Source organism: Pristiophorus japonicus, unplaced genomic scaffold (genome assembly GCF_044704955.1).
Source record: "Pristiophorus japonicus isolate sPriJap1 unplaced genomic scaffold, sPriJap1.hap1 HAP1_SCAFFOLD_136, whole genome shotgun sequence".
Classification (NCBI taxonomy): domain Eukaryota; kingdom Metazoa; phylum Chordata; class Chondrichthyes; family Pristiophoridae; genus Pristiophorus; species Pristiophorus japonicus.
Genome location: NW_027251029.1, coordinates 1,413,075 through 1,427,679, shown reverse-complemented (window position 1 = coordinate 1,427,679; position 14,605 = coordinate 1,413,075).

The following is a 14,605-nucleotide window of genomic DNA, read 5'->3' as shown; positions in this document are numbered from 1 at the left end:
ATCCTGAGACTGCGACCCCTTGTTCTAGACTTCCCAGCCCCGAAAACACCCTCCCCACTCCAGTCTGTCCATACCACAGAATTTTCTACCTTTCAATGAGACCCCCTCTCATTCTTCTAAACGCTAGTGAATACAGGCCCAGTCGACCCAATCTCTCCTCATATGGCAGTCCTGCCCTCCCAGGAGTCAGTCTGGTGAACTTTCGCTGCACTCCCTCTATGGCAAGTGATATGTCCTTACTATACAGTATAAATGCACACGAGGCCCATACTTGAGAGAAGGTCACTCTGTGACCAGTAACCTTTATTACCCAGACCTCAAGTAATGAAGGTTGCTGGAGCTTCCTCTTTTATACTTGAAAGTCCAGGTTAGGAATGTCTCCCACAAGTTCACCCCCTTGTGGTCAATGTTCTCAAGGTGTACAACTTCGGTCAACATGGGATACAATGACAGTTGAATACATGACATCACCTCCCCGCAAAGTCTTATTGGGATCACAGGTTATGTCTCTCTGGTGGTTTACGCTCCCTTGTAGAGTGCCTGAGTTGCGACTCCGGTTGTTGGTCGCTGGCCTGAGTGTCGGCTGTTTGCAGTGCCTCAGGCCTGTCCGGACTGCCCACATTGACTGGGCTCTCCTCCACTTGGTTCCGGTGTTCAGTCACCTGTGGTGGAGTAAACTCTACGCCGTGTTCTTCCTCTGTTTCTTCTATGGAGTTGCTGAACCTCCTTTTTGTTTGATCCATGTGTTTGCGGCAGATTTGTCCAATGGTAAGTTTAACTACCAAAACCCTACTTCCCTCTTTGGCAATCACAGTGCCTGCGAGCCATTTCGGCTCTGTAGCGCAGTTGAGGACGAAAACAGGGTCATTGACATCAATACATCGCGCCCTCGCATTCCTGTCATGTTAGTCACATTGTGACTGACGCCTGCTCTCAACAATTTCTTTCATAGTAGGGTGTATAAGGGATAACCTGGTTTTGAGTGTCCTTTTCATTAGCAGCTCTGCGGGTGGAACCCCTGTGAGCGAGTGTGGTCGGGATCTATTGGCCAACAGGAGGCGCGATAAGCTGCTTTGCAGCGAACCCCCTTGGATTCTGAGCATCCCCTGTTTGATTATCTGCACTGCTCGTTCCGCCTTGCCCTTTGAGGGCGGCTTGAATGGTGTCGTTCTGACATGGTTCTCTCCATTGCCTGCCATGAAGTCCTGGAATTCAGTGCTTGTGAAACACGGGCCATTGTCGCGGAGCAGGACATCCGGTAGACCATGGGCAGCGAACATTTCCCATAGACTTTCTACCGTGGCAGAGGATGTGCTTGAATTTAAAATGGCAGACTCAATCCATTTGGAGTAGGCGTCTACTACAACCGAATACATTTTACCCATAAAAGGTCCTGCGTAGTCCACATGGACGCGTGACCATGGCTTGGCGGGCCAGGACCAGGGGCTAAGGGGAGCTTTCCTGGATGCCTTGCCCAGCTGGGCACACTTGTTGCACTTGCGAACTCAAAGTTCCAGGTCAGCATCTATCCATGGCCACCAAACGTGTGACCTGGCAATTGCCTTCATCATGACAATGCCCAGGTGCTCATTGTGAAGTTCTCTGATCAACACCTCTCTGCTTCTCTGAGGCATGACTACTCGGTTTCCCCACAGTCGGCAATCGGTCTGAATCGAGAGTTCATCTCTGTGCCTATGAAAAAATTAAAATTCCTCAGGGCGTTCCTCAGGGCATGCCCCGCAATGGCAGACATTTAGAGACCACATGGATGAACTACAGCAATTGTACATACCTGTCTGACGTAAAAATAAAAAAGGTAAGGTGGCTCAACCGTGGCTATCAAGGGAAATCAGGGATACTATTAAGCAAAGGAAGTGGTATACAAATTGGCCAGAAAAAGCAGAAAACCCGGGGACTGGGAGAAATTTAGAACTCAGCAGAGGAGGACAAAGGGTTTGATTAGGGCAGGGAATATAGAGTACGAGAGGAAGCTTGCAGGGAACATTAAGACGGACTGCAAACGTTTCTATAGATATGTAAAGAGAAAAAGGTTAGTAATGACAAACGTAGGTCCTCTGCAGTAAGAATCAGGGGAACTCATAACGGGGAGCAAAGAAATGGCAGACCAATTGAACAAGTATTTTGGTTCGGTATTCACTAAGGAGGACACAAACAACCTTCCGGATATAAAAGTGGTCAGAGGGTCTTTTTTAGAGGGAGGAACTGAGGGAAATCCTTATTAGTCGGGACATTGTGTTGGGGAAATTAATGGGATGGAAGGCCGATAAATCCCCAGGGCCTGATGGACTGCATCCCATAGTACTGAAGGAGGTGGCCTTGGAAATAGCGGATGCATTGTCAGTCATTTTCCAACATTCCATCGACTCTGAATCAGTTCCTATGGAATGGAGGGAAGACAATGTACCCCCACTTTTTAAAAAAAGAGGGAGAGAGGAAAAATGGAATTATAGATCGGTCAGCCTGACATCGGTAGTTGGTAAAATGATGGAATCAATTATTAAGGATGTCATAGAAGCGCATTGGGAAAGAGGTGACATGATAGGTCCAAGTCAGCATGTATTTGTGAAAGGGAAATCATGCTTGACAAACCTTCTGGAATTTTTTGAGGATGTTTCCAGTAGAGTGGACAAGGGAGAACCAGTTGATGTGGTGTATTTACACTTTCAGAAGACTTTCGACAAGGTCCCACACAAGAGAATAATGTGCAAAGTTAAAGCACATGGGATTGGGGGTAGTGTGCTGACGTGGCTTGAGAACTGGTTGTCAGACAGGAAGCAAAGAGTAGGAGTTGCTGGGTACTTTTCAGAATGGCAGGCAATGACTCGTGTGGTACCACAAGGTTCTGTGCTGGGGCCCCAGCTGTTTACATTGTACATTAATGATTTAGACGAGGGGATTAAATGTAGTATCTCCAAATTTGCGGATGACACTAAGTTGGGTGGCAGTGTGAGCTGCGAGGAGGATGCTATGAGGCTGCAGATTGATTTGGATAGGTTAGGTGAGTGGAAAAATGCATGGCAGATGAAATATAATGTCGATAAATGTGAAAATGTGATGTTATCCACTTTGGTGGTAAAAAACAGAGAGACAGACTATTATCTGAATGGTGACAGATTAGGAAAAGGGGAGGTGCAACGAGAACTGGGTGTCATGGTACGTCAGTCATTGAAGGTTGGCATGCAGGTCCAGCAGGCGGTTAAGAAAGCAAATGGCATGTTCGCCTTCATAGCGAGGGGATTTGAGTACAGGGCAGGGAGGTGTTGCTACAGTTGTACAGGGCCTTGGTGAGGCCACACCTGGCGTATTGTGTACAGTTTTGCTCTCCTAACTTGAGGAAGGACATTCTTACTATTGAGGGAGTGCAGCGAAGGTTCACCAGACTGATTCCCGGGATGGAGGGACTGACATATCAAAAAAGACTAGATCAACTGGCCTTGTATTCACTGGAGCTCAGAAGAATGAGAGGGGACCTCATAGAAACGTTTAAACATCTGATGGGTTTAGACAGATTAGATGCAGGAAGAATGTTCCCGATGTTGGGGAAGTCCAGAAACGGGGTTCACAGTCTAAGGATAAGGGGTAAGCCATTTAGGGCGGAGATGAGGAGAAACTTCTTCACCCAGAGAGTGGTGAACCTGTGGAATTCTCTACCACAGAAAGTTGTTGAGGCCAATTCACTAAATATATTCAAAACGGATTTAGATGTAGTCCTTACTAAAAGGAGGATCAAAGGGTATTGTGAGAAAGCAGGAATGGGGTACTGAAATTACATGTTCAGCCATGAACTCATTGAATGGCGGTGCAACTCGAAGGGCCAAATAGTCTATTCCTTCACCTATATTCTATCTTTCTATCGATGTTTCTATGTACGTGGCTGCCCAGTCCCCATTCAGGACACATTTCTTAACTAAAGGCAGTAGCGGGTCTTTATTTTTCCATACTTTAACCTGATGGGCTGTCACAGGTGGTCCTTCACTTTCGAAAGCTTCAACAGCCATGGCCATCTCAGCACCATGCTCGGTAGCCCCCTCAGTGGTGGCTAGTGGGAGCTTGCTGAGCGCAGTTTTCGGTTCCCGATCTGTGCTGAATTGTGCATTCATAGGCGGCTAACTTGAGTGCGCACGTCTGTATGCGGGCCGATGCATTCGCATTTATGGCGTTGTTGTCGGCCAAAAGGGATGTTAGGGGTTTGTGATCTGTCTCCAGCTCAAATTTCCTGCCAAACAGCTACTGGTGCATTTTATTTTACCGCATCTACACATGCCAGCGCCTCCTTTTCTACCATCCCGTTGGCCCCTTTTGCCTGGGACATACTCCTGGAGGCATAAGCTACTGGCTGCAACTGACCCTTGGCATTCACATGCTGCAACACACACCGAACCCCATAGGACGACACATCGCACGTTCGCACAAGTTTCTTACACGGGTCATATTACGTTAACAGAGTGTTGGAGCAGAACAAGATACGTGCTCTATCAAAAGTCCTTTCCTGGCTGTCCCCACAGACCCATTCATGACCTTTGCGAGGGAGCATGTGTAGCAGCTCTACCAGCGTGCTCAATTTGGGAAGAAAATTACCAAAAAATTCAGGAGCCCCAGGAACGAACACAGCTTTGTCATGTTACGGGGTCTGGATGCTGTCTGGATAGCTTACATTTTGGAGGCAGTGGGACTGATCGCGTATGCTGCTACCCTCATCCCCAGGAATTCTACCTCTGGAGCTAGGAAGATGCACTTCGCCTTTTTCAGTCACAGCCCTACCCGGTCCAGTCTGCGTAGCACCTCCTCCAGGTTGTGGAGGTGTTCTTCAGTATTGTGACCCGTGATGAGGATTTCGTCCTGAAAAAACATCGTCTTTGGAATCGACTTATGGAGGCTTTCCATATTTCGTTGGAAGATCGCGGCGGCCGAGCGAATCCCGAACGGACATTTGTTATACTCAAACAAACCCTTGTGCGTCGTGATGGTGGTCAGCTTCTTCGACTTATGGCCTTAATCATAGTGCATGCCCTGACTTATGTTTGGCCTGTTTAATTCGTGCACCTGTTAATCCCATCATGACCATCAGAACCGGTCCCTGTATTACTACCAGTACATGTGATATTATTCTTATCCATGGGTGAATTTGAATATTAAGTCCAATGTCCCACAGCTTTTGAGTACCAGGGCTGATCAGCCAGCATTGCGTTAGTGTCTCTCTGTAAGTTGTCTATTTCTTACAGCAGCCAGACATACTGTCGTCTTTGATTCTGGATTCCTTGCACCAAACGGAATTGTTCCTCATTTAGTTCTGGTATCTGTTTGCCTTGCGGTTCCCATACCACCTGCTCGTACCCTTCTCGGAGGGTATCCGTGATTTTTCCGTGGATGATTTCCGTTGTCTCGGATATATGTGGTATCCATTTATGTCTATTTTTCCCATGGGCCTGAAACAGAAGTTAGGGTTGGTGATGACACACGGGGTGACCCCTCCCCTGGTCTTAATCGTCGGGTTGGCTGCTCCTGTGCTCCATTCCCTTGTGGAGCAGCGATTGTTTCGCAATCGTGTTTGAGATGAGTGATACTCAGCATGCATCCGTTTGTTTGATGGAATCTGCAATCATCATTCGTCATTCGTGGCGTACCTCGAAATAACTTTATAGCAGTCAGTTATGTCAATGCCTTTGGTACTATAGTTAACTTTAATCACCCCTCTGGCAGGCTGATGGTAACCGAGTTTGGTTTCTCACTTCACCAATATTATCGATCTGATAGAAAGGGTCTCCCTTTGTTACATCATTCTGTGGTATGGACAAATTAAATCAGATCATATTCACCCACCCAATAATACATCTGAATTTTGGCACCCATACGTAACTATTCCTCCGTACTTCGCATGTGTTATTCATTTTTCTTATCTAGAGTCCAATTGTTAAGTATGCTGTTCGGAATCCAATCTGGTATGTCTCCATTCTGGAGTTGCTCCAAGTTATGTTGTAGCTCACTTAATATCCAGGCCACATTCCCGGAGCAAACTATCTCAGCCTGTAATCGTTTAAATATATCATTCCCCATTACGTGGATCAATTTTATTGTCTTGGCATTTCGGCAATGTATGGGCCACTTGTAACAGTTCCCCTTCCGCGCCATCTCCCCACCGCACATGTCGGGCTTGGTTATCCAAGTCCCTCACCATGAAACCACTCAAGACTACGCCATTAAGTTGTTAACCCGGTCGTATATTGCCTACAGGCCAAAGGAATTCATCATAATAACCCCTGCTGCATAACCCGTGCCTAGTGTTTCCAGTATTCCCCTTTTTGGTCGACCTCGCCCTGTTCCATTTCTGACATTAAATCTCAGGGTAGTGGATTCCGGGCCTTCGAGGATCGGTTGTGCCAGGTTCTGGTATAGACTTACAGTTTCATTCCCACAGACTCTAGGAAAAATGATATCCATTAGGTTTAGGATAAGTATTCGCTGACGCACCCCAAATTATATCCTTTCTTTAGATTATTTTATTACCACCCCCCCACTTTGGCTCCAGTCTTTATGGGCCGGCATGTGGGAGGAGGATGTGTGGTGGTACTATAAAGAGTTGTAGTTCCCAGAGTGCTTGTTGGTGCAACGGTGGTGGATCTATTCCGGACTCGAATGTCCCAACAACACTGATCTGTACCCACATACGGGGAGGTCGGGCATGTTCTCCAACTGGTATCCCCTGGTTGAGGTCTCCCTGGGCAAAGACAGGCGCGCACCTTATATTCCAGAAACTTGCTTTGGTCTGAATTTTATCCCACTGGCCAATTTTCCGAAACATCCTGGGGTCCCACCCCTCATTGCTCCGTTCTTTTCCCACCCTTCTGTTTCTTGCAGGTGATTTGGCTGCTTGTTTGCAGCTTCGTCCGCCCAGTCATGAGCTTCTAGAACTGAAATTCCATCCAGTTGGATTTCTGCGCCCTTCCACTTTTTGTCCTATGAACTTGCTCCTGTCCTCGGAATCTACTGGCGCCCATGGCATCGGCATCCTGCTACATTACAACCTTACTTAATACACTATACATAGCCATGCGTTAAAATAAGTCCTTGGCTGCTGGGATGCATATTTCGGCAGTTAAATTAAACAAAGCTAGTTCATGTAGTTGTGTCTTTCCTGCGTGTGCTATATCTCTCGTAGTCCATCTGTATTATCAGTGCTTGCGTGGGCCTTAAGGTTCCCAGTATCCTGAGTCTCCAGAGTCGAAGCAGCCGCTGCGGTCCCATTACGGTGAGTGTTTTATCTGCAAATTTTAAACATATAGCCTGGTCGTCACCAGGTGTTAGGTTCTGGTCTACTCATCTTTTATCCATGCATGTTGCGGTCACTCTGTGAAATCGGAGGTAAGGTTAGGTTGGGTTTGTGGACTACACTTACCCACCATGGTGTACATTGTCTCGATTGCCAGAGGTGATGCTGCTACGGCTGCGCACTGCATTATCCGTCTGGCCCCGTATTAAAAAAATCTCTTCCAGTTTATTTATCTTAGCTTTTAATTCTTGAATTTGTTTTATTTGAGTATCTTTCTTCTATTTATATCAAGCGAGCATTATTACATAGGCTAGTTCTGTTTTGGTTTTTATTATGACTATCGCACCATTTCTTCTGTTAGGTGAGTCTTTTTTTATCTATTAAGAAATCCAAATTAATAATGTCCAGTATAAAACAGCTGTCAATGGAAAGGGTTAACTCCTTTACAGGTTTGTAAGAAAGCCTGATGTAATTACGTGACTTCACGTAATCATCCGAAAAAAAAAATTCATTTAAGTCTTTGTGCCTTCAAAACTTGCTTAGAATTTGGAATTCGTTAAAGAAGCAGAAATCATTAGTAAAGCCATCATAATAAAAGTCTTCTCATCAGGGAAGTGGCATTTTAGAGTAAACTCCAATGTTTTCTTAACTTCTAATTGCCAAAGATTTTTATTTATTTATTTAAAACGAGACCACACATTTTTAATAGATATTTTGTTTACTGAAATCAAATTTTCACACACGCTGTGTACATTCTAACATTTCGTTTTATTTTATGGTCCTGTTCACTGGGCAAATCTTGTATTTTATTTCTCTCTCGGCACAAAATCTAAACAGCCATGCCAGTTCCATTTTCTATAAGAATTTTAAAATTCAGTAAGATTCTCCAATTCCCAGTTTTTTTTCTGTGCTGAGTTCGCATAGCTTAGATCTTTTCTCCTCGTTATTTTCAAAACCCACTTGCTTGTTTAGACTGTTCGGGACTTTTCTTGATAAACAACGTCAATTTTGGAAATCTTTCAAACTGGAGTGAAACTTTCTCATAATATAAATCAGTATCACTGTAGAGTGTCTTTTACCTCTTCCAATTTTTTTCCTTTTCCTAATTAAACCAATATCTTTTTCACAGCAAACATCAACTAGGATTTAGTAAGTTATGTAATTTTCCTTCTCAAACACATTTTTTTCAGAACTTATTTAATACGTTACAACTTTTTTATTAGATCTCCTTTCTTCAATTAGGTTTTGTATTTTACACGGAGGGCTTGTGACTCCATAATTTTTTTTAATTTAAAATCATTTGTTAACTTTCAAAGTGGCGCCTTAATCTTTTTCTTTTCTCCATAACTAGAATGGAGTCATCAATTAGGCTTTGAGGGCTGCTTTTCGTTATCCCAAAATGTTCTAGCTTCAAAGTCGTTAAAATGTCTCTTCTAAACTGCTAAAGCTTGCTGTTTTTAATATTTTTCAAAAGTCATTTTTAGACCTACGCAGATAGCTCGCCCAGGAGTTTGACCTGATCCCTGAAGGTATTTCTAGATTGTTTCCAAACCTTTTAGTTTTATATCTCCATTTTTCTTTAAGAGATCAGATTTAATTTTACAATTTATTTTTGAATCCACCACAGTATTTTGTTGTGCCTTCTCTGAATATCTCAAAATCCCAATTAAAACTTTGTAATTTCAATCTTTATTTAAAACTTTTTTTTGAGCTAGAAGCTTTTTTTAAAAAGGCATTCTTTATATCATTCCAAGTCAAAATCTATGTCTTTCAACCCAATGTGAACAATCATTGCATGTTTTCTTTTTAAACTAAGTGAGCGTGTCAAATAAATTCTTTTTTTTCAACAACCGGGATCTTGTGCTTTTTATCTTTTACTCAACAACCCTATCCTTCGGGCATTTCCTAGCTCCGTAACTTATCATCCGAATAAATCCACACCTGCGTTTCTAACTTAAAATGTCTTAAAACTTCCCACATACAGGGCAACACTACAAAGGGTTGCAAAAACATTCACTCTGTTTGGAGAAGTGGGTGGAGCTAAAATAAGCAACCACCTGCTCCACTCCTTCAAACAGGCTTTTTTAAAAAATCATGAAAACATAAAAATTCATTCCGTAGTCAAAAAATAACACAAGTACTCTCATTCAAAATATACATTCACAAAAGTTTCTCTTCATTCAACAAAGCTTATTAATTATTTTTTTTCTTTGGCCAGCACTATTTTTGGATCCATGATTACCCATTCCCACGTTGCCCCGTGGTAAAGAAATATTTTATACTTGCACAATTACTTTTATCCTTACACAATTCCTCATGTCGCCCCGTGATTTAGTTCTACACAATTACTCGCTTCGCCCCGCGGTTTAGTTCTACAGAATTTCCGTTTTCTTTCGTGTTGCCCCATGGTTTTCCTATTCGCGTCACCGCACGATTGTCTAGTTTCCTATCCTCCGCGCCGCCGCGTGATTCCTGTCGCTGCGCGATTGTCTATTTCCCAATCCCTCTGCGTCGCCGCGCGGTTCGCGTCGCCGCGCGATTTAAGTCCAATCAGTGCCTAGATGGACGAAGTGATGTAAAAAGTCAATGTCGTACCTGACTTGGACACTTATTTCCGAAGTTAAAAGGTATTCGCCAGATTGACCTGGATCTCATTCAGACGCTACCTGAGAACCAGCGAGTGGCCAAACTTTCCTCAGACTTTTGGAACTGAAGGAAACTGAAGTGGTATTTTAAAGGGTACACACTCCAGTGGCCACTTTCCTCCCGTCTCGTCCAAGGCTAGTCTGTCTCTTAATTCGCAAGCGTTCGGCAGCCATCCGTTGAGATCCCACTTCTGACACCAAATGTAAATACGGATTAGTTTTCCCTCAATCTGTTTCAGCGAATACACTGACACGCGAACACCTCTTGCCTTTTCTATAAAATACCTTTATTAAAGATTCTCTGGCCGGGACTTGTCAAGACAAAGGGACACTCTCAATCAGAGCCTGTTTACCTTCCCCTGGACAAGCCCGTTTTCAGCGCGAAAAGCACAGGAGATATAAATTTTCACTTGGTCTATCCAATCTCTTTCTGTCTCCCCCCCGAGTACGTCCAATGGCAGGCAAGAAAGTCTCCCAATTAGGGCTGGTGTCAGGTAGGTTAGTTATAGCTTTGCTACACTGTCTTCCGTTATCAGTAAAGAACCCAATTAGTTTCCCTTCTTCCTTATCAGTTGAAGCTATTACTTTTCCCTTTCTATCTAGAATTGCTTTCTTTCGTTGTGCTGCCTTTGGCTTTCTCATGACCCGTGACTAACCTCAACTATAGCTCTTCATAACCTCTTTTTTTTCTGTTGATTCTGCAGTTTTCTGCATCTTGATCATTTCTTTAGCTATTTTCCCATGATTCCCGATCTCCATCCTTTTGCCACCTTCTCCAGCCATCTACCACTTTCGCAACACTTTTACACATTCTCATTCCCCCCTTTTATCATTCCATGATAACCCTGGTGCTTATTCCAGGAGTATTGCGTTTAGCCGTGCGCATTCTCTTTCCTGATCCTCCTTGTTGTCTGTGAGTCTGCCTCGAGCCTCTTCGCAAGGTGTTATCAATGTCTGTTTCGGTTATCACATCGTATCCTGTCTGCATATTATAGAATTGATAACTTCTGGAGCCTTGATACAAGACCGAAGAGAAGCCTTTTACCTCCTTATGGGCAGTGCAGGAACCAGCACTTTAACCCTTGTCCCACTGGTACCCCTAATGCCAAATTTTTCTCTTGCATTTCCTCCATTTTAGCCCTTGGCGATACGCCAAGCTGGCCATATTTCCCAATAACTATCTCTCTGTAAGCAAGTTCCAGATAGGTTCGTTCTCCTGGCTGGCCATCTCCCAAGCTTTGTGACCACCTGAAACCTTCCCACAGAGCTATATAAAGTAAGTCCATCCTGGAGGACTGCTTACATTTTCATCCCTTATGGCCTTAATCATAGTGCGTGCCCTGACTTATCGTTTGGCCTGTTTAATTCGTGCACATGTTAATCCGATCATGACCATCAGAACCAGACCCTCTATTACTACAAGTACATGTGATATTATTCTTATACATGGGGGAATTTGAATATTAAGTCCAATGTCCCACAGCTTTGAGTACCAGGGCTGATCATCCAGCATTGCATTAGTGTCTCTCTGTAAGTTGTCTATTTCTTCCATCAGCCGGACATACTGTCGTCTTTTGATTCTGGATTCCTTGCACCAAACGGAATTGTTCCTCATTTAGTTCCAGTATCTGTTTGCCTTGCGGTTCCCATACCATCTCTTCGTACCCCTCTCGGAGGGTATCCATGATTGTGCCGTCGATGATTTCCGTTGTCTCGGGATGTATATGATATATGTCTATGTCTATTTCTCCCTTGGGTCTGAAGCAGAAGTTAGGAGTAATGAGGACACAGGGGGTGACTCCTCCACTGGTCATAATGGTTAAGTTGGCTGCCTCCGTGCTCACGCATCACTTTCCGTTCCCTTGTGGAGCAGCAATGGTCTCAAGTTCGTGTTTGAGAGGAGTGATACTCAGCATGCATCCGTTTGTTTGGTGGAATCTGCAATCATCATTCGTCATTCATGGCGTACCTCGACATAAAACCATTGGTTAATGTTATAGCAGTCAGTTATGTCAATGCCTTTGATACTATTGTTAATTTTAACCACCCGTCTGGCAGGCTGATGGTAACATAACCGAGTTTGGTTTCTCACTTCACCAATATTATCGATCTGATATAAGGGGTCTCCCTTTGTTACAGCATACTGTTGTATGGACAACACAAATCCGATCATATTCACGGCCCATTAATAAATCTGAATTTCGGCACACATGCGTAACTATTCCTTCGTACCTCACATTTGCTACTCATTTTTTTAAAATCTCGAGTCCAATTGTTAAGTATGCTGTTCGGAATCCAATCTGATGTGCCTCCATTCTGGAGTTGCTCCATGTTATGTTGTACCTCACTTAATATCCGGGGCCATACCCGGAGCAAACTTTCTCAGCCTGTAATAGTTTACTTATATGTTTCCCCATTGCGTGGCTCAATTTTATTGTCTAGGCATTTCAGCAATGTATGGGCCACTTGTAACAGTTCCCCTTCCGCGCCATCTCCCCACCGCAAATGTAGGGCTTGGTTATCCAAGACCCTCCCCTGTAAACCACTCAAAACTACGCCATTAATTTGTTAACCCGGTCGTATATTGCTTACAGGCCTATGGAATTCATCATCATAACCCCTGCCGCATAACCAATGCGTAGTGTTTCCAGTATTCCTCTTTTATTTTTTGACCTCGCCCTGTTCCATTTCTGACATTAAATCACAGGGTAGTGGGTTCCGGGCCTTCAAGGGTCCGTTGTGCGAGGTTTTGGTATAGACTTATAGTTTAATTCCCACAGAAGCTAGGAAAAAATTATATCCATTAGGTTTAGGATAAGTATTCGCTGACGCACCCCAAATTATATCCTTTCTTTAGATTATTTTATTACTACCCCCCCTCCATTTGCTCCGTTCTGTTCCCACCCTTCTGTTTCTTGCTCCTGGATTTGGCTGCTTGTTTGCAGCTTGGTCCGCCCAGGCATGAGTTTCTAGAACTGAAATTCCATCCAGTTGGATTTCTGCGCCCTTCCCCTTTTGGTCCTATGAACTTGCTCCTGTCCTCGGAATCTACTGGCGCCCATGGCATCGGCAGCCTGCTGCATTAGAACCTTACTTAATACACTATACACAGCCATGCGTTAATATAAGTTCTGTCCTTGCTCCAGTCCTTGGCTGCTGGGATGCATTTTCGACAGTCAAATTAAACAAAGCTAGTTCATGTAGTTGTGTCTTTCCTGCGTGTGCTATATCTCTCGTAGTCCATCTGTATTATCCAGTGCTTGTGTGGGCCTTAAGGTTCCCAGTATCCTGAGTCTCCAGAGTCGAAGTAGCCGCGGTGGCCCCATCTCGGTGAGTGTTTTATCTGCAAATTTTAAACAGATAGCCTGGTCGTCACCTGGTGTTAGGTTCTGGTCTACTTATCTTTTATCCATGCATGTTGCGGTCACTCTGTGAAATCGGAGGTAAGGTTAGGTTGGGTTTGTAGACTACACTTACCCACCGTGGGTTACATTGGCTCTATTGCCAGAGGTGATGGTGCTATGGCTGCGCACTGCACTATCCGTCTGGTTCCATTTAAAAAAACAAATCTCTTCCATCTTATTTATCTTAGCTTTTAACTCTTGAATTTGTTTTGTTTGAACATCTTTCTTTGATTTGTATCAGGCGAGTATTATTACATAGGCTAGTTCTGTTTTTGTTTTTATTCTGACTATCCTACCATTTCCTCTGTTAGGAGAGTCTTTTTTATTCTATTAAGAAATCCAAATTAATAATGTCCAGTATAAAACAGCTGTCAATGGAAAGGGTTAACTCCTTTACGGGTTTGCAAGAAGAGCAGATGTCATTACGTGACTTTGCGTAATCATCCCGAATTTTTTTTTTAAGTCTTTGTGCCTTCAAAACTTGCTTAGAAATTCGGAATCGGTTAAAACAGCAGAAATCATTAGTAAAGCCGTCATAATAAAAGTCTTCTCATCAGGAAAGGCGGCAATTTAGAGTAAACTCCAATGTTTTCTTCTAATTGCCAAAGATTTTTTTTGATTGATTTAAAACGAGACCACACATTTTTAATAGCTATTGTGTTTACTGAAATCCAATTTTCACACACGCTGTGTACATTCTAACATTTCGTTTTATTTTACGGTCCCTTTCACTGGGCAAATCTTGTGGGTTTTTTTTCTCTCTCAGCACAAAATCTAAACATCTGTGCCAGTTCCATTTTCTATAAGAATTTAAAAATTCAGTAAGATTCTCTAATTCCCAGTTTTTTTTCTGTGCTGTGTTCGCATATCTTAGATCTTTTCTCCTCGTTATTTTCAAAACCCTCCTGCTTGTCTAGACTGTTCGGGACTTTTCTTGATATACAACGTCCATTTTGGAAATCTTTCAAACTGCAGTGAAGCTTTCTCATAATTTAAAATCATTATCAATGGAGTTTGTGTTTTACTACTTCAAATTCTTTTTTTTTTCCAATTAAACCAATATCTTTTTCACAGCCGATATCAACTCGTATGTCTTTCCATCGCAACCTAGGCTTTGAGGGCTGCTTTTCATTATCTCAAAATCTCCAGTTTAAAAATCGTTAAAATGTCTCTTCTAAACTGCTAAAGCTTGCTGTTTTTAACATTTTTCAAAAGTCCTTTTTAGACCTTCGCAGATAGCTCGCAAATCACCCAGGAGTTTGATTTGA